The 20990-nt window shown below is 40.1% G+C and overlaps 1 protein-coding gene and 1 long non-coding RNA gene across 2 annotated transcripts in view; both read right to left on the reverse strand.

The window, feature by feature from the left end:
- LOC116335110 (neural cell adhesion molecule 2-like) overlaps positions 1-20990 on the reverse strand; it is a 660945-nt gene that overhangs the window by 451248 nt on the left and 188707 nt on the right. The window lies entirely within an intron of this gene.
- On the reverse strand, positions 14806-20194 carry LOC120438374. Its single transcript, XR_005611852.1, has 3 exons — positions 20169-20194; positions 15362-15954; positions 14806-15038 (listed from the first exon to the last, which is right to left on the reverse strand). It is a non-coding gene; the product is annotated as an uncharacterized LOC120438374 (long non-coding RNA).

The following is a 20990-nucleotide window of genomic DNA, read 5'->3' on the forward strand; positions in this document are numbered from 1 at the left end:
AACTCCACACTAAAGAACAACTCCTGTAGTGATCCCATATGTGTCAGGAGTTTTGGAGCAGTTGAGACATATTTTTTCTAAACACCGGGTCTCTGTGGCTTTTAAACCCCAAAACACGCTGCGCCAAAAATTGGTCCAAGGATCTGGAGGATCTGGACACAAACAGAGTAACATAGTGTACGCTGTTAAGTGCCAGGAGGATTGCCGGGATTTATACATTGGGGAAACCAAACAACCTCTGGCAAAGTGGATGGCACAACACAGAAGAGCTACCTCGTCAGGCCAGGACTCTGCAGTCTATTTACACCTACAAGCCAGTGGACACTCTTTCAATGATGAGGATGTACACATCCTGGACAGGGAGGAACGCTGGTTTGAGGGCGGAGTCAAGGAGGCCATTTATGTGAAAAGGGAAATACCATCTCTGAATCGAGGAGGGGGCCTAAGGGTACATCTTTCGCCATCTTACAATGCTGTGATTGCAGCCATTCCCCAACTCTCTGTGAATGGTACTCATGGCCATTCATCAGTGGGCTTTGGTCAATGGTCATGAGAATTTGCATAATTATGATTAAGGAACTGACCTCACAGCCCATTGTTCCCTCAGTGGGCTGGTTTCAGTCATTATGCAAATGTACTGTTTATAAGATTGAAACCTGCAGTCAGCTGAGACTGAAGAAGTCACTTGGATGAGTGACGAAACATTTCTCCCACGACACAAACTCATTTCTCTGTTATATCTGCTCATTTTCTGTTTGATGACAGCAACATGTTTCAGTAAAGTTTGTACAAAAAAAACTTATAAATAGAAAAACATCAACATCCAGCTGCTTAATCAAACTTTGGCTGAATGTAGAGGGGAAACTTATCTCAGGTGTCACTGTGGTATGTGAGCACACTGTTCCAAAAAATAGTAATGTCAAAGTATCTTACTGTATATCATTAAATTTACATGAGTAGACTGTGATTTTACATGTCAAAGGTAAAATAACATAACATCACTGTAAATATAGTAAAACACAATTTACTTGTTTTTTAAATATATTTTTTTGTACATAAGCATATTTAGATTGTAAAAATACATCCAGAAATGTATCATAATTTCACGAATATTTGTCTGTTATGTGAGAGAATGATCTGTTAAATTCAAATGAGTAATTGAATTATAATTTTGCTGAAAATTTCATGTCACCTCAGAGGTAACAAGTGAAAATATGATTAATAGGAATAAAAACTAAAAAAATCATATTGTGGCGTGTTGGGGGAACAGCTAGTTCTCTCCCATCATGCCTTGGGACATGTGCTGCTGTTTAGATGTTCTTGTTTTATTGTTTATGGTTAGTTACTTTTAACTGTTATCTTGAATGTTGTGTTTACGCCGTGGTGCAGAGTCACTGACAGTAGTTGTTTTGTAGAGGGATGTCACTCATGTACCATGAGTGACTTCTGTTGTGCTGTTGTTGAAGCTTGAGGCACATCATAGCACTGGCAAATGTTTTAATAAAGAGCTCCCCCTACCAGCTTGGGGTTGGATAACACGCGCAACCTTTCTCAGTGAGCATCTTTGTTAAGATTTGTCTGCATGCCACAATATAAAATGTTGTATGGTCACGCTGTGCTAATTATATATTTAAAAAAATAAATGTAGAGGTAGGAATTGCAATTAATATAAATATCAAAGTATTCACAACATTCCTGAGCAGAAATAGGCCTCTGCACCTGGGGTGAGGGTGTGGCCATGAAAACAATGTGATATGCCATTGGATTTTGGGACACATAATAACATGACGCTAAGCATCGGCCAATGAATGTGAACTAACAACCACAAGGTCGCGGGTATGGCTGCACTGTAGGAAAAAATCCTAATATAAAAGTATTTTACTGTGTATTTCACAGTTTTGTTCTGTTCTTCTAGAATATCATTAAAGTTATGTAAATAGACTGTGACTTCACATTTCAAATGTCAATTAACGTTAAATCACTGTAATGTAATAAAACATAATTTTCATGATTATTAAATGTATCTGTACATATGCATATTTAGATTGTTAAAATACATTCACAAATGTATCATGATTTCACAAATATCTGTCCGTTATTTGAAAAATTTAACTGTTAAATTCAAATGTAATGCTATGGTAAAGTATATAACGTGATCCCTATAAGCTTGTGTTACATCACATAAGTATTATTATCATTGCTAGTTAGGGCGATCGTGGCTCAAGAGTTGGCCGTTCGCCTTGTGATCAGAAGGTTGCCACTCTTGGTCGTTGTGTCCGTGGTCAAGACTCCGAAGTACACTGGGATGTTGTGCTTGGGGAAAACTCTCCTGATTTTCTCTGATTTTCTGTGGTGTAGGGTCCTAATTACTCCAAGTTGACTCCTCTGGAACACAAACTTGGAGTAATTAGGACCCTACACCACCGGGCAGAACATGTTCCCTCTAAGACTGAAGGGAGAGTTTTCTCCAAACACGACATCCCAGTGTACTTCAGACCCAGCAACACACTCAGACAGAAACTGGTTCACCCGAAAGACAAAACTCCTAAACACAAACTGAACAACGTGGTGTATGCTGTACAGTGCAGCGAGGAATGCCCAGACCTCTACATCGGAGAGACCAAACAGCCACTTCACAAGCGCATGGCACAACATAGAAGAGCCACCTCCACAGGACAAGACTCAGCAGTCCATCTGCATCTAAAGGATAAAGGTCACTCTTTCGAGGATGCCAACGTTCACATTTTGGACAGAGAGGACAGATGGTTTGAAAGAGGAGTGAAAGAAGCCATCTATGTCCACTGTGAGCGACCATCTTTGAACAGAGGCGGTGGTTTACGACACCAACTGTCTGCCATCTATAATCCAGTTTTGAGATCCCTTCCCAGACGCCTTAACGCCCACTCACATCCTGGGCCATCTGACCTCAGGAAATCACATGATAGGGTGGGGCCAGGTTTCACAATGAGCTCACCCGAAACCCTGGCTGATTGGGACCTAAACCTAAAAAGAAACACTGGGTACGAGATACGAGTACCTATGATACGGTGATACTTTTGGTAAACAACCATTTGACTAACATGTGTGTCTCACCTGCTCTTGTTCCCTCTCTGCTCCTCTCTCTCTCTCTCTGTTCCTCTCTCTCTCTCTCTCTTTGTGCTGACAATCATCAAATATACAGTTGAAACCAGATATTTAATCACTCTTCAGATCAAAACACAAACACTCTTTTAATTGTAACATCAAATCACACTAAATGTTTATTTTTTTAGATTGATGTCAATTGCAGAGGGATGCAGCAGTCTTAAAATTGCAAAGCTTCTGAAGCGTGATCATCGAACAATCAAGCGTTTCATTCAAAATAGTCAACAGGGTCGCAAGAAGCGTGTGGAAAAACCAAGGCGCAAAATAACTGCCCATGAACTGAGAAAAGTCAAGCGTGCAGCTGCCAAGATGCCACTTGCCACCAGTTTGGCCATATTTCAGAGCTGCAACATCACCGGAGTGCCCAAAAGCACAAGGTGTGCAATACTCAGAGACATGGCCAAGGTAAGAAAGGCTGAAAGACGACCACCACTGAACAAGACACACAAGCTGAAACGTCAAGACCGGGCCAAGAAATATCTCAAGACTGATTTTTCTAAGGTTTTATGGACTGATGAAATGAGAGTGAGTCTTGATGGGCCAGATGGATGGGCCCGTGGCTGGATTGGTAAAGGGCAGAGAGCTCCAGTCCGACTCAGACGCCAGCAAGGTGGAGGTGGAGTACTGGTTTGGGCTGGTATCATCAAAGATGAGCTTGTGGGGCCTTTTCGGGTTGAGGATGGAGTCAAGCTCAACTCCCAGTCCTACTGCCAGTTTCTGGAAGACACCTTCTTCAAGCAGTGGTACAGGAAGAAGTCTGCATCCTTCAAGAAAAACATGATTTTCATGCAGGACAATGCTCCATCACACGCGTCCAAGTACTCCACAGCGTGGCTGGCAAGAAAGGGTATAAAAGAAGAAAAACTAATGACATGGCCTCCTTGTTCACCTGATCTGAACCCCATTGAGAACCTGTGGTCCATCATCAAATGTGAGATTTACACGGAGGGAAAACAGTACACCTCTCTGAACAGTGTCTGGGAGGCTGTGGTTGCTGCTGCACGCAATGTTGATGGTGAACAGATCAAAACACTGACAGAATCCATGGATGGCAGGCTTTTGAGTGTCCTTGCAAGGAAAGGTGGCTATATTGGTCGCTGATTTGTTTTTGTTTTGTTTTTGAATGTCAGAAATGTATATTTGTGAATGTGGAGATGTTATATTGGTTTCACTGGTAAAAATAAATAATTGAAATGGGTATATATTTGGTTTTTGTTAAGTTGCCTAATAATTATGCACAGTAATAGTCACCTGCACACACAGATATCCCCCTAAAATAGCTAAAACTAAAAACAAACTAAAAATTACTTCCAAAAACATTCAGCTTTGATATTAATGAGTTTTTTGGGTTCATTGAGAACATGGTTGTTGTTCAATAATAAAATTATTCCTCAAAAATACAACTTGCCTAATAATTCTGCACTCCCTGTATTTCACCCTCAAATTGTTTCATTTTATTTTTTTCCCTTTGCCTTGTTTGGTATCTTTTCAGCTCAACTGAATTTAGTTTTTTTTTGTCACTGACATACTGCATTAGTATCACTGATCTGAAATCACACAAAGAACTTAAAATCCTAGTAGTATTTTTTTACTGTAAAAAAACCTACAGACATGTTGAGTAAATTTTTATAACTTGAAATGCAAATATAAATTGTGCATTTTGTAAACATATACAACTATTTATCTAAAAATGCAGCCAACACACCTGCCGTTTTTTTTCATTTTGTACAACCATTTAAAAATATTACTAAAACTAAAATGAGAGAACAATCAGGTGTTGCAATAAGATGCCCCACAAATGATGTGTGCCAGTAAAAAAAATGTTTGTCCACCAAAAGACAGAGGAGAACAGCACAGGGATAAACCTGCAGGCCTGACAACAGGAGGTGTATCACTCCGCTGGTTTTCTACTTAGTGACAGTGTTTACACTGCAATGTGCCTTTGTGACATTCATTAGTGCCCTCACTGACACACAAAACAAAACAACTACACAACAGAACAGCACAAGACAACACAACACACTAACTGTACACTCCACACTAAACGTCACAAATCTCCCACATCTAAAAACTCTCTCTCTCTCTCTCTCTCTCACTCGCTCGCTCTGTCTCGCTGCCGTTACCGTCACTCTAAAAACTCTCCCCTCTTCCTAAACAACCAAATCCCACGTGTTGACTTTTTTTAAAATTGGTTGACATGGTGCATTTTTCCACCGATAGGAAAGAGGTGGCATTTTTTCCTTTCTTTACTGTTTTCACGCTGTCCTTAGAAAACGCTTAAAACACACACACACACAATTATCATAACTCTGGATTTACTGGCCTGTAATTAAAATTTAAAAACTTTGAAGTCCGAACTTTCAATGTGGGCTGAAATAGAGACTCAGCGTGGCTGCAGCTTATTGCTATGTCAGCTTAAAATAGTCATGTGATTTGGAGGTGCAGCGTGTCCGTGGACCACAGAGGGTTAATAACACTCACCTTCCTTCCATTTCCAGAGTGTAACATCCAACCAGCTGTGCAAAATCCGAAATTCCCATGGTGTTGTTCAGAATGTGCTCTGGCACAATCATAAGCATCGCTTGCTACTGAAAACAAGAAAAAAGCCGGTCCCTGCTATGGGCTGAACCATTTGTTAATGGTGGAGGGGGGGACACTATGCAATATATTCAGTTTTAGTATTTATATTCACTGTTGACTGTAACTACGCTCAAACTGTTAATGCTATCTTATTTTAATAAACAACACTGCCATATGCAAAACTGGGGTGGCACTTGGGGTGGCAAGGAATCATTTTAGGGTGGCACTTGCCACCCCATGCCACCCTTCTAGATCCGCCCCTGGTTACGGCGTGTCCCAAGTTTTGTGAGGTGCTTTTTTGATATTTAATGGATCGGATTACATTTTTTATTTCTCTCCGATATCCGATCCAGTAATTTACGTCAGTATCGGACCGATACCGATACGTAATATCGGATCGGTCCATCTCTAGTGGCTACTTCCATCTTTTAAATGCAGTCTTTATTTTAAGGTTCCAAAAATCTTGGTCTACTACAAGAGGAATAAAACACACATTCATTAGACCTCGGTGGTGCACACAATAAATATGGATGAATGAAATGCTCCCCGTGCGCCTTGCAGCAAGACTGTTTCATCAACTACTTTTCCAAAGAGGCCAAGAATGAGCTTTCAATCTTCTGAGCCTTTAATCTAACATGAGCGAGGAGTGCAAAGGAGCCACAATGGCCACATTAATGGGAAATATGATCCTTTAAGTCCAGTCTGGACCCAGAAGATGATGTAATCGCACTTTCAGCAGTTTGCATTATCGTGTAACAAGCTTTAGAAACGGCAGAGGTAATCAGTTGTACTTTGACCCTCTCGCTTTGTCGTGACACCATCAATATCGCCCTGCTCCATTAAATGCTCTTCTCACTTCCTGTAAAACCTGGATCGTTGTGGGGGTTCACTGCCACTGGCTGCTCCACGAGGTGCACTTTGTAAACACGGGTCGTTCGTCAGTTGAAAGACATTAAGTGTAAAAGCCTGGGGTATTAAGACCGCCGAGCATTGGCTGATCTATCTGCCGTCATGTCGGTGGAGAAATGCTGAGCCTGCAGCGACGGGGTGCCTGGGCTCGCTCTCAGGACCTGTGCGGTTAACAAGTGGACATGCTGAATTCTGCAGCTTCTGCTTCCCTTTGGGCTCAGCTGTTATTGTAAACCATACTCCTTATCGCAGAAGCCAATATCCGGCAAGGCCACACTTCATTGTCGTTTATGCTGCAGAGAAGTGGCAGGCAGGATTTTTCACTGCTGTTCTGATGCTCTCTGCTGCTCCGAGGGTCACAGCTCCTTGAGCTAAGAGCAGCATGATAGCATGAATATCCAAAAGAGCAGGGGGTGGGAAAAACAGGAACTCTTGACATTTACAAGAGCAGCCGAGCATCACCTGCTTTTCAATCTGACCTTCTCAACAAACACTTCATCGTCTAAAACAAGGAGTGGTTTTCTAATCCTCATTTCCTTCCAGTTTCACACTGTGAAGATGAGAACTCCTCAAGAGAAAAAGGAATCTGATGAAATGGTTGCAGTGTACAGTACGAGATTAACATAAAGGCTTTCTGTTGATGAAAGTGTGCCATTCATACGAGCCACTTTGTGGCCTTCAGATATCACAGCTGGAGAAATAATCATATTCAGGCTTGTTTTTTGCTAAAAATCCACTCCACTTGTGGAAAAAGCTCATTTGAAAAACTGCAAATGTGGCAAATTAAGTAACCTCAGAAGTATCCTTGATTTGCTCTTTATTCACACTGTCTTCCAGCCATGAAACTCACTGCTGCAAACGATGGTTAGGAGACAGCTAAATTAAGGTCTGTATAGTTTAAACCAGGAGAGAGAGCCATTCACCGGCATCTTCATGTGTGTGAGCGCAGACAAGGAGCTAAATCAAATGCCCACAACAGTACTGGAAATACATCAATTGGAAAAGGAGTTGAGGAGAACAAAAGGAGTTGTGATACAGACTCCAAATTGAATTATGAAAATGAGCATTTCAATCTTCTGATATCTTATGAATCAACAAACACTTCTATGAGTCAGTATGTTTTGCAGAAATCACATGTTTTAGTGTGTATGCAGTTTTCTGTTCTTTTGGGTACCAGTACCCACCTAAAATAGTTAGATTTTGCATCCAAGGAGCCAGACTTTATTGCCATTTTTAAAGTGCTCTGAAGGACTTTCAAAGGTTTTCTTTGGACATTGGCTGCTTATTCATTCATTTTCAGTCCAGTTTTTGCACCTGACAATTTCTAGGAGGATGTTTTTGTTAGTTGAACCACTTAACTGATAAATGAATCCTTCAAGCATAAAAAATTAACCTAAATGAAGGGGTGAACCAGTGTTTTGTATACACACAACATACAACTGAGCAAAGAACCAACTTTAATTGTGTTTTTGGCACTTTGTTACTAGAAGCATGCAATAAAAACACATATTTGTTCCCATTGCTTTAGAATATGTTAGCTTGAAGGTTCCCAATGAGCTATTATCCAAAAACCTGGCATTTCTCGACAAGCAGACATTCAGAGGGAGCTTGGAGGAGGTTTTTTCAAGTTAGCCCAACTGGGAGGAAGCTACAGGAAGAGTTACATCTCATCTGGCACGGAAATGCCTTAATGAGTGTTGCTAAGCAAAGAAACATCTGGAATTTATTAACCAACTGCCCCTGTCACCTGACTCTGGATAAGAGGAAGAAGATGGGCGGATGGGTGGATGGAAGTTTCTGCTCCAGTTTAGGTGAAATTCTAGTATTTTGCAGCTTGTTAACCAAGATAAATATAGTCTATGATACCAAAATAACCTGGTTTTCTACTGATGTGGAAGAACTTAACTGGCTCACACAGAGGCCAATAAAGCTGATTTAATAAAATGTGGAAAGCCTGATCAAGAAGATTATAGAGTGTGAATGACCAGAACAATCTTTTAGGGTGGTAAGGTTGTTTTCTGTCATATTTTATAGTATTAGAAAGAATTAAATAGTGTGATTAGCATATGTATAAGTCATTCCTGGGACGTGTATTTCTTTTATTATGTCTGTATGATGTCACAGAAAGGGGATATCCCTTATAATGTAATGTCTGCCACACAGATTTGGCTGCGTGTATGGAAGCTCCACCCACCTGCTGGCCAAACCTTCTGTTTGTAAGGGGCAGCCAATCAGAAAAAAGAGATGAAAGCTGGCTTAAAAGGGGGACGAGCTAATGTGGGTTGTTTCAGACAGAGGGTGAACTGGTCTGTACCAAGGGCCTGTATGAGATAAATAACTATTATTTTGAACTGTGACACATGCAAAGCTATTCTATTGCAGTCCAAGACTATACAGTTTGTACAAAGTAGTCATAGTAGAGAAGGTGGTGGCAGCAGTGCTGCTCTTCAATTCATTCTGCTGAAAGTAAATAAACTGCCCCCAAACTGGCTGCACAGACTTTGAGTGCAGGGCAGCAGAAATCAACTCCCCACCCATAAAAAAAAGTTAATCAGGCATCACTTTTTGAGCTCCTGTGTGAATGCAGGCAGCGCTGTGTAAAAGCAATAACAGTCAAGGTCATGTTTCACTGTGGCTGCTGGCTGATCTACATTTCCTCCAGCTGCAGCTCACTGTTGCCAATAACGCTATGCAGCGTGACCTTGACTGTGTTATTGCTTAATTGAGTGCATACACCTGAGTGTGGGACGCCCCAGAGGAAATCAGACCCCCCCTAACGCTGCCTATGTTAGTGCCACCAAGAAACACGCGACCTGCAGAAAGTGACCACGAGAGAAATGCATTTATTTGCCGTCTTCCATTCTTCACCACAATACTGCAGAGTGGATGTGCTGTCTGCTAAAGTTTCACATTAGGGAGAGAACTACAGCATGTACAGAGCTGCTTTTGTTGCTGTGTCAGGTGACCAATGCACTAAGCTGCCAAAAAAGTCGGTGTGGTCTGCTGAGTGACTGATGCTGCCCTCCTATACTCGGCCCAGAGTGGCCAGCCGTAGCCAGGCCCCTAATTGGGCGTCTGGATGACAGAAGGGATCCTTCAAATGGGCATCCATCATGTCCTTCAGGAGCAAAGAGACCAGACGGCAGTGTCAGGACACCGGTCGAGTGTTTCTCTTCAACCGAGGAAGGAGTGATGACCTGATGATGTACAAGTTTTAAAGACAGAGATCTTCACAAGTGTATTGCCAGCATAGGTAAGACTTTCACAGAGACCTGCCTCATTTAAGCCTTGACATGCAATATAATGCAGGGAATGAGCATGTTGGAGGTAGGGTTCTTCAAGGAGACCTATTATGCTTTGTAGCTTACAGGTTACAAAATTAGCATGATCCAGAGGTTTTAAAAACATCTTTATTTATCTTGTACTCGCCTTTGACGGAGCCCATTGAGCCGTTTTAGTCTTTTTAAGTCTCCACTCACTAGTCACAGACAATATCACGTCGTTACACAACGAGCGCGGTGCGAAAAAGCAACATTAAATAAGAGTCATCCTAAAAAACTGCAAAGCAATGATTTGGTCCTGATGTTTCTAAAAGGAAAAAAAGGGAAACATGGAAATTTTGGGTTTGTCCAGTTCTAATGAGAAGGCATCAGAAGGGAGCACTTCCTGGTTTGATCCAGGAGTTGAAACTGCATCACGACACCTTTTATACATATTTGTGGATGTCAGTGGGGCAGTTTGAGCTCTTGTTGGCAGAGTTGAAACCACATCTGAGGAGGCAGAGAAATAATTTTAGAAAGCCGACTGAACAGAGCAGCGTTTAGTTATGTGTCTGAGGTAATTTGTATATTATTCACCGGTGCACATTTTGATCTAAGGCTATGCCAAATGCACTGATCTGATTGGTCAGAAATGTTTATTCGGATCTGAAAAATTGAGCTTTGTTATAAAATCGAAATGTCACAAATCATCTTGGTAAATTCTGCAGTTGGTGTGAACGGCTACAGTAAAAAATATTTTTAAAACGCAAAATATTCACACTTTTGTGTAAAGCTCTTCGATATAAATGTAACCACTTTGATATCACCAAGCCGCTAGTAAAGTAGCGTTACAAAGCCTCGTGATGACCGCTTTCACCAATGGGCTGTTTTGAAACAGTGTGATGAGCGAGGAGTAGATCTGACGTCACGTTCTTCAGCTAACATCTTGTGGCTGACACCTCGTTAGCCTAGTGAAGTGAGAAGTATGGTTGTTTTCCTTAAGACTTTAATACCATCTTTTTTATGATCAGAGGAGTCGCCCCCTGCTGGACATAAGAAAGAATGCAGGTTTATGGCTCTCACTTTAAACGTTAACTCTTTGGCCGCTCCGCTTCCACCGTTTTTTTCGGCAAAATTATCCACACCCACCGCCGCGCTATGCAATCTGGGATATGTTGGGCCACGAAGTCTACACCGCCACATCCTTAAAATTCAGGGAAATGAAGGACGCATTTGAGGGCCGCATTTCGAGCAGCCTTCGAATTGGGACAGCCTTCGTCGCGATGCTGTGACGTAATCGGCCTTAAAATGCGGCCTTTAAGGCTGCAGACCCTGAATTGGGATACAGCCCAGGAGTGACATGTTTAGCCACATGTTCTCCTTAAGTTGCTGGCTGTCTGAGTGGTGTCCAAGAAACAATGTGGGCTTCATAGATAATTGGCAAACCTTCTGGAGGAAACCTGGTCTTGTTAGGAAAGACGACATCCATCCCACTTTGGATGGAGCCGCTCTCATTTCTAGAAATATGGACCAATTTATTAAACCCCCTAAACTATAACTATCCAGAGTTGGGACCAGGAAGCAGAGCTGCAGTCTTACACGCCTCTCTGCAGCTTCTCTCCTCCTGAAACGACAGCCTCAACACAGCATTTAATCTGTTATTAGACTATTAAATATTTCACTTTAATGTTGCAACTATGCGGTCACTTCTGTCTTTAAACAAAATAATATTTTCCAGTTACAGAAATCATGAAATCCAAACTAAAGTGTTACTGATGCTATATGCATTTTATATAAATAATCGATGATAGTACTGACATGAAGGAAGAGAAAGTTACAGGTTGCATCCTTTGAGTTTGTCTCTGTGCCTTTGGGCGATTTTCAGAAGGACAAATGTTTGTGTTCAATTCTTATATCAATTTTTTCAAACACAAACACTATTTTAAAGCTTCTAAAGAGTAAAATATTTATGATAATTATAATAACAGTAATAAAAACAAAAGCTCTCAGATCCATCAAACCAAGCAGCAGAGAGAACAACAAGTGAAGAGAAAACTTTAACCTGTAGACTTCATTATGTTCCAGCTGCTCTACAGACGCTGTGACCTCGAACTTAAGCAGGTCGTAAAGTATGTGCAGCTCAATAACTTCATAATTACACCCTGTGGTATTTAGGCAGCAGAACAACTAAGAATAACAACTACAAATAATGTTTTTAGGTTTCTGTTGTACTGCAAGGTTCTGTACAGGAGAACCAAACCAAGAGCAATATTACATCTCATTTACACCCGAGCATGAAGAGCCATCAAAATTTATCAAATTGAATCATCTTTGTTTAGATGCAAGAAGAATCATATAGAAATGAAAAAGTATAAATATAAATCCAGAGCAAAGATATCCTCTAAATCAGCGCAGCACATGTGCAGCTGCTGGGATTCACTTAAGCATTCGGCTCATCGCTGTTGCAGATTTTTCTCTCACTGTTCTGGCTCACAGCGCTGCAAGCACAAAAATAAATATCCCCAAAGGTGTGAAAGGTAACTAATTAGTAAGAGTATTGTTACTCTCCCCAGGAGTAGTCCAGCAGTAGAAATCAGTCCAATAACAAGGTGTGTAACATCTAGCAGGGTGACAGAAAAACCCAGGGTAACTTCTAAGGACCTCAACGTCTCTCTCACATTGCATTTTTTAAACATGTTTCCATTTGTCACTTCAGTCTTTACTCTGAAATACAGGAAGAGAAATCATGGCTGAAACAATTTCTCATGAAACCAGGGGTGTGGTCCAACAGTCAGTTTTGGTGAGGAAGGTTCCTAACTGAGAGAAATGACCCAGAAGTGTCTGTGTAGCAGCCACAATGAATCAAGATCATGAGCTTTATTAACTGATCAAAGTCTATTCTTTCATCTTCTGTATTATTCAGTTTGCATTGGTAATGCCCATTATTGTAATGCTTTTTTAAGATGGGCAAAACTTTATTTCACTTTGGGTTAGCTGGGATAAGTGATGGATGGAGGGAATTTTCCTTCAGTCACAGAAATCCTAAACAGGAAGGAGGAGCAGAGTTACAGTGGATCACTATCCAGCAGGGAAACAAGATTTATTTCAATTTCTTGGCCATGAGTGAGATTTACTAAGTGGGCAAATTAGGGTGATGATACCGTTTCAGAGTGATCTATTAGTAGTGCACCAATTTACATTCAGAGATGCATGCAGCCAGTTCATTTCAGTATTAACCGGCTTTCTACCAACAGCAGCACAAAAACAGCAGATTCGATTATGGAGACACTGAATCTGCTAAACTAATTAAAACATTGTAAGTGCAGGTCTTCAGTTTACGTTTCTTTGTGAAAACAGCACAGCAAAGGAGACTCTGATGTTTTGGTATAAGGGATAAATCTTCTGACCGAACCTGCTGGGACTGTGTGAGGTCCTGAGGCTAAGAGTAAGGATTTATCCACAGGAGAGCTGCGTTCTTACAAACCATCCCACTGTGTAAACCTGACATCTGTGGAACAGCTGAGCTGTATGATGTGTACAAGGACACAAAACATTATTTACCATCAGATCCCGAGCCCTCCATGTGCTAATCAAGAAACTGCTGCTGTGCTACATCCATAAATAATGAATAAATTAGGAGCTAAAGCTAAAAGGACAGTTTATTTGTACCATCTTCATGTGAACACATTCAAGAACATCACAGATGAAAGAAACATTAAAAACTTCCACACTACATAAAGGAAGAAATATAGTTTCTTCCTTTATGTAGAAAAAACAGAAACATCAAACAGCTCCAAGACTCTCTTTGAAAGAACTAAAAACCTTTATTCTCATGGTCCAATCATGAGTGAACTCCCCGATGAAGCCTTGTGTGCTAAAACATGTCAGAGTTTTAAAGGTTAAACATGAGTTTTATTAAATCCGGTTCTTTAGATTCTTTACGGCGAAAAAGACACAGGGCTCAAAGTGGTCTTATAACTTTAAAAAATGATCTTTATTTTACATATCCGGATATGGAGACCTGAACACACACACAAAACCCCAGGTCTGAAGCACAAACGGAAGCCTAGGTATTTATATACTTGCTCTACGTCACATACACTTTAAGTTTCGATCAAACAGCCTAGTTGGTTTCACTTTGGCCTGCAAAAGCATGCTTCTGCAGAAGCATGTGTTTCCTGTCAGCCTGTCGGCACAAACTGTACTAAGAGTTGGGCCTTTATTATATAAACCAATATAATCAGCGTATTAGCATTTAAGATTATATATTCAAACTCAACAGTTTCCAAAACGTTTTGCTGGAGAACAATGAACTATTTGACTGAGTTTCAATTATTTACAGACGAGCAAAACCAGGACAGAGAAAAAAGGACAAAACTGACTCAGTAAAACAACAGAAAATAAGATCCCATGTAAATCTGTATTATGTAGAAGTTCAGCCCAGCAACCAGTTCAGTTCAACACAAGTTTAAATGATTCTGTCTGAACTCTGTGGAGCCTGATCTCAAGCTTTTTGAGTCTGACACTGAAACCAGAGGATCTTTCTGTCTCTTCAGATTCACTGTGATCCAGTGATGGGAGTGATTTCAGCCCTGAGTGATCACGCTGATGTTTGCACAGAGCAGACAATGAGGTGAATGTTTGGGCACATTGGTAACAGTGAAACAGTTTATTAGTAACGTGGGATCGTTTGTGTTCAGAGTATGATCTGAGAATCCTGAAGCACTTGTCACACTGGTCACAGCTGTAGTTTCCTTCCATGTGTGCACGTTCATGATAGTTACGATTACCTGAACGTGAGAAGCTTTTGTCACAGTGTCTGCACTTGTATGGTTTCTCTCCTGTGTGGACTCGTTTGTGTGTTTTAAGCTTCCATGCAGTGGTGAAGGATGACCCACACTGATCACAGAGGTGCTTTTTAACCCCACTGTGAATCAGTTCATGTTGTTTTAAGTCACTTGATGTGGTGAAGCTTCTCCCACATTCTTTGCAGTATTTCAGTTTGTCTCCAGTGTGTCTACGTTGATGTATTTTTAGGTTCTTTTGCTGACTGAAAGTTTTTCCACAGAGGTCACAATGAAAGTCTTTCCCACCACCACAGTGATGACAGGAATGAGAACTGGATCCATCTGTGTCGCTCTGCTTCTAAACAAAGACAAAGACAGTGTAAGTCAGTCCTTCAACACTTTTATCCTGAACGTCGCCTGAAATAAAGAGCATCTCTGCAGACGTCCAATTACATTTTACTGTTTCAGTTAACACACTCAGTTTACTGGGCTGCAATAACTACAATACTACCACCATAACACTACAGTAATACTAAAATCATAACTGACAGAAAAATCTGAATAATCACTCAGAGCTGCTTTTCCATGCAGTAGAATTGCTAACATGCTAACACACTTTGATGAGCAGAGTTGTTCCAAACAGTCAGGCTAAAATGACAAGATAACAATATAAATACATACCTCACAGTAACTGCACTTGTAGAGTCTTTCTGGTGTGGATCTGTTGGTGTTTTCTCAGGTAACGTGGAGATTTAAAAGTCTTCTCACACAGGTCACATTTATAAGGTCGTCCCTCAGTGTGGGTAAACGTGTTGTTGTAACTGTGCGTCTATAGCAAAGTATTTGCCACACTGTTCACAGCAGTACACATCATGTCTGGTGTGAATGCGTAGGTGTATATTTCGGTACCATCTGTGGCTGAAAGTTTTTCCACAAATGTCACAGCTGTATGCCTTAATTCCAGAGTGGGTAACTAGATGACTCTGCAAGTGGCTACTCCGAGTAAAAGCTCTGCCACACTGATCACAGCTGTACGCTTTAACTCCACTGTGGATGAGTTGGTGTTGTTTTAGGGAACGCTTCCGGGAAAAAGACTTTCTACACAAGTCACAGCTGAACGGTCTCTCTCCAGTGTGGATGACCTGATGCTGTTTTAGTGAATTCTTCACAGTAAAATCCTTCCCACACTCGTCACAGGTGTATGTTTTCTCTCTCTTTCTTCTGTCAGGTTTGTCAGCCTTCTGAGAGCGCTGACTTCTCGCTCCATGTTGGTCCTGCAGTGACAGAGATACAAACAGAGGCAGTGAGTGAAATGCAGTCGTAGAACAAACTCAACCTTCAAACTCCCTCCATTAACACCAGTGTTGGGTAAGTTACTTTAAATTAGTAACTTAGTTACATTACTAGTTACTTCTATCAAAAGTAATTCAGTTACTTCAAGTTACTCGTTACTTTCAGAGTAACTAGTTACTAGGGAAAGTAACTTTGGTTTTACTCAGAATTCTCTTGTTTATGTGTTGCTTCCGTAACTGGATACCCAGCAAGATTGCCAGTCTTCTAGCTTGCTTACTTGCCACAAGTGCACTGTGCCACCTACCAATAGAAAGGAAAAAATAATGTGCACATTTCCACGAGAGAAATCCCACGCCTGGACCGTCGTTGACCGCCGCATGATTCTAGCCTGCTTTTTACATCCAACACAAAAACTGCAGTCGTGTTGCTTTTGATTGTACTCAGAACTCGGAAATTCTGCCTTCTGAATAGGAAGATGTAGGTAACACCAGACTACAGATGAACTGCATACAGAGCTGGACTGGGACAAAACAATCGTCCCGGGCATTTTGACTAGAGACCGGCCCGCCATTATAGGAAAAATCATAAAGCCTTTGAATGAAAACAAACACTGTTGTGACAGTGATGTACTCTGTCTTGATGGTATATATGTATCAATCTATCAATTGTTTGTTGTAAGACTCAGATAATTATTTTTTTTAAAAGCGAGACATTTTAAATGAGAATAAGAAAGTATTTCTTTGTGCCCCCCTTTCTCTGTTAATGCCCTACATGGACCCCTGGCAACACTTTGCTAGAGCCGCCCCTGCACAGTTAGCAGCTGTCAGCTACATAGAAAAGGATCCTGGTGTTATTTGTCTCTCAGAAATAGTTCATAACTTCCCTTCAACTCATTCATGTCAGCTAAAAGGTAAACCCGTTTCTCCATCACCTGTTCAGCTCTGATGATTCAGTAAGGACATCTCCTGGTTTCATCTTCATGTTTCCCTCTCACCAGATAACCAAACCGATATCATGACCAGCAGCTTTGCAGCTGTGGCTCCAACAAACATCAGCTGATACTAGAAATTAATATTAAATAAATTCTAACAACAGCTGATCAAGCTTAAACGTGCTGCTGTTGTTTAGCGCGACATCCGCTGGTTTCCTCTTGTGGGCGATAAACAAACAAGAGAGAATGATCAGCTGATCATTGATCAGTTTCATGATTGAAGTAGAAACAGGAGAGGGAGGGGGAGAGAATGAGAGAAGAAGAGGCAGCTGTGCAGCTTCAGCTTTGTGTCTTTTTCATTGTAGCTGAAGTCCGGGACAAACTGTGTTCCTTTTCACCTCAATTCGAAACGCGTAATATTTTCTCTGAATACGAGACGATTCTGTTTTTTACAGGACGGTTGGCAACTCTACTAACTAACCTTATGAATAAAATAAAGTTCAACATCAGTAACATAGCACCCACCCAGCTGTATAGAAACTCCGTCATGCTAGCTAGCACGCAGTACTAAAAAGTCAGCATAACGAAAATAAACTCCACCTAAACTTGGTTTATATCTGACTCCGATAGACTGCAGGTCATAACTTCTTACCTGAAGTTCAGTTCACCTGACACGCGGACCGGCGGCCGCTTCGGGTCTCTCCTCTTGCCTCCCTTTTCCTTCATCCACCTGCTGGCTTCCACCACTTGCTAATGTTACTGAATCTGTGGAAGCTCCGCGATAGGCTCGTTGTTCGTTACTTCGTGTGGTGGCTATCTAAATCCCAGTAACGAGTAACGCGTTCCTGATTTTGGCATAATAACTAGTTACCGTGCTCGTTACCACAATAATAACGTAGTTACTGTAACATGTTACTTAATAACGCGTTAGTCCCAACACTGATTAACACTAGTTTTAAACCTGAAGGTGGAGTGTGGCACCAAACACCTTAAAGGTCTCTTATCCCCACCTGCTGGTAGTTCTAACACATTACATCCAACCTGGTGTTAAAAATAATTCATGACTGTTCAAACACTAAAATCATGCCCATCCCTCCTGATTGTACACACACACACACACACACACACACACACACACACACATATATTTTTTTAATTTAAATTATTATTTTTATAATTTATATTATTTTGTTGTTTCCTATTACATATTTCTATAATTTTTATAGATATATGCATAATTATTCAGTGATAATAAATCCTATGTTTGTTTATTCAAAAGGAACCTCATTAGCTTCCACAACAGATGTTGCTCGTCTTCCGTCAAATACAATCACATAAATTATTATACAATAAAGTGGATTCAAGATATCCACATAATTTGGCTCTTACATCCACAGTGAGGTTTCACAATTGTTAAAATATAAGCAATCAATAATAATAATAATAATAATAATGATAATATCAATAACATTGAGACACATTACACAAATTTCAAAAACAACTAATCTCTTACAATATTTACAACAACTAAAAGCTCTGTAAATTGGCTTTTAAGTGTTCATTGAAGTTTTGAATAGTTGCTAATTCTCTAATTTTATAAGGCAATTTATTCCACTTAAAAGATGCTCTAAATATAACAGTTTTACAAAAAGTTACTTTTAACTCGAGCATTTACTAAATTGCAGTTTGTTGAAAACTGTGTAATATGATTATGTATTTCATCTGGATACTGCAGCTGAGCAGAATAAATGTGGTGTGTTTAACAGAATTGCTTTCTTTATAACTACAAGTAAGCCATAGAATATTTTAGCCTGTACAAGAAAGTTGATTATGCATTTTATCGATATTAGTATAGTATGAACATCTTAACACTAATCTGGACGCCTTATTCTGGACTAACTGAAGTCTGTTAAAATCTGTCTTATTAGCTGCTGACCAAATGATTGAACAATACTCCAGATGAGACATTACTAGTGCATTAATGACATCTTTCATAATTGAAGAAGTGATACAGAAAGAGCATTTCATAGCCATAGCTATGCCTTGTCCCATTTTCTTAATAACAGAGTCAATGTGCTGAGACCATGAAAGGTGTTGATTTATGATAACGCCGAGTAGTTTAATTTGGGTGACGTGTTCTAACACTGGCTATGGAAAGACTCAGTTGCAGGCTGTTGACTAATCTGCTTCTAATTAACATAGATTTGGATTTAGATACATTTAAAATCATGTTATTTTTACTTATCCAGTCAAACACATTCAGCAAATTTTGTTGTGACATGCTGGTCAATTCAGAGTTGTCACTGGCTGAATAAAACATGGTGGAATCATTGGCATTACCCAAGATTAAGCCAAGACATATTGCAGATCGTTAGTGAAAACTGAATAGAGAAGTAAGGCAGCTGCCTTGGGGTAAACCACAGTTCATGTCGCAGCCCTCGGAGAAATAACCAGTATAATAAACCCTTTGCTATCTTCTGTCCAAATAATTTTTCATCCAGCACAGAGCAGCTGGTGAAAATCAATAACATTTTAGTTTATCAATCAAAAGATCAAAATTTATCAAATCAAATGCAGCACTAAAGTCCAAGAATACCACTTTCCCCATCATCTAGATGTTTATACCATATATTATCTGTCATATGAATTAGAGCTGAGCTGGTAAAATGACCAGCTTGGTCCAGTGAAGAAAAATGTCTGATTGTAACCTGAGGGGTTTTTTTACATTAAGAAAAAGGCACCAAACATCAAATCAATTTAAGCCTAAACAGTAACACATGAAAGTAGAGCAGGGCGATATGACCAAAAATATTTATCATGATATACATTTGAAAGTTTGCGATAACGATATAACTGATGATATAATTGAGGCGAGACAAAATTTACAACTCCACAACTTTATTAGTGCAAAAAAGCCATCAATGTATTTTCACTTAAACAAGCAGCTGTTTTTATGTGCATTAAAGTTATATAAAAATTTAACAGTGCAAATGCAAATTGCTTGCTGACAGTTTAACCAAAAGGCATTTCCAGAGGAAACTGGCCAACATTTGCTCCAAGGAATTTGCATTTGCACTGTTAATATTTTTATATAACTTTAATGCACATAAAAAACAGTTTCTTTAGGTGAAAATACATTGATTTTTTTTTTTTGCACTAATAAAGTTGCGGAGCTGTAAAGTATTTTGTCTAGTGTCAATTATATCGTCAGCTATATTGTTATCGCAAATATTTTTGGTCATATCGCCCTGCTCTGTCTGTCACCTTCTGTGTTGAGCTCATTGTTTTCTCTGTAGTGGCTGAGCTGAGTCCAGATGGCTGAAAATGTTCCTCTGCTGCTCCGTCAGACTCTTCTCCTCCTGCTGATCAGCTGGGACACAAAACAGATCTTTGTTAGGCTCCACACTGCACTGAAGAGTCAAAGTGTCTCATATGTTCATCTGACAACAAAAAACAACAAATTTTTGCTTCCCGAGGTGGGCAAACAGACACAAAATGTTTGAACAACGATACCAAATTTAGCAGTATGGCAGACCAGTAGCAGGAGAGACTGAGGCCTGTTATTGGAATCAAATGCCCAGTGGGCTGACACAACGATTTGCACCGATAAGACAAAGACAGCTGTGTTTTATCCTGGAATACATTTTTTTTACATTTCCTTGAAATGTTTTTCATTGTAGCACTTTTACCGTCAACTAGGGGTGCAACGATAAACAAAATTCACAGTTCAGTTCGGTTCGATACTTTGGTGTCACGGTTCGATAGTTTTTAGATACAAAAAATGTTCATGCCTTTTTAATTTGTCATTTATTAAAATTATAAATATATATTTTAACTCAAAAGTACAGTTTTTAAAATTAATGTTGCCGAAACAACAAAAAATAAATAAATCTATCGAGAAATCCCTCATCTTTGGAAAGGACAGTTTATTACAGAGAAATGGCTCTTTCCCAAATAAAAGCTATACTATACGCTTCTTCTGGGGTATATTCTCAGCAGCATATTAAACGTATCAGGTCCCCATAAGGAGAATCATGTGCTAACGGCTGTCTAAATGACTCGGGTAAAGTTTGTAGCATGCGTGCT

The sequence above is a fragment of the Oreochromis aureus genome, linkage group 3 (assembly GCF_013358895.1).
Source record: "Oreochromis aureus strain Israel breed Guangdong linkage group 3, ZZ_aureus, whole genome shotgun sequence".
NCBI classification, from domain to species: Eukaryota; Metazoa; Chordata; class Actinopteri; order Cichliformes; family Cichlidae; genus Oreochromis; species Oreochromis aureus.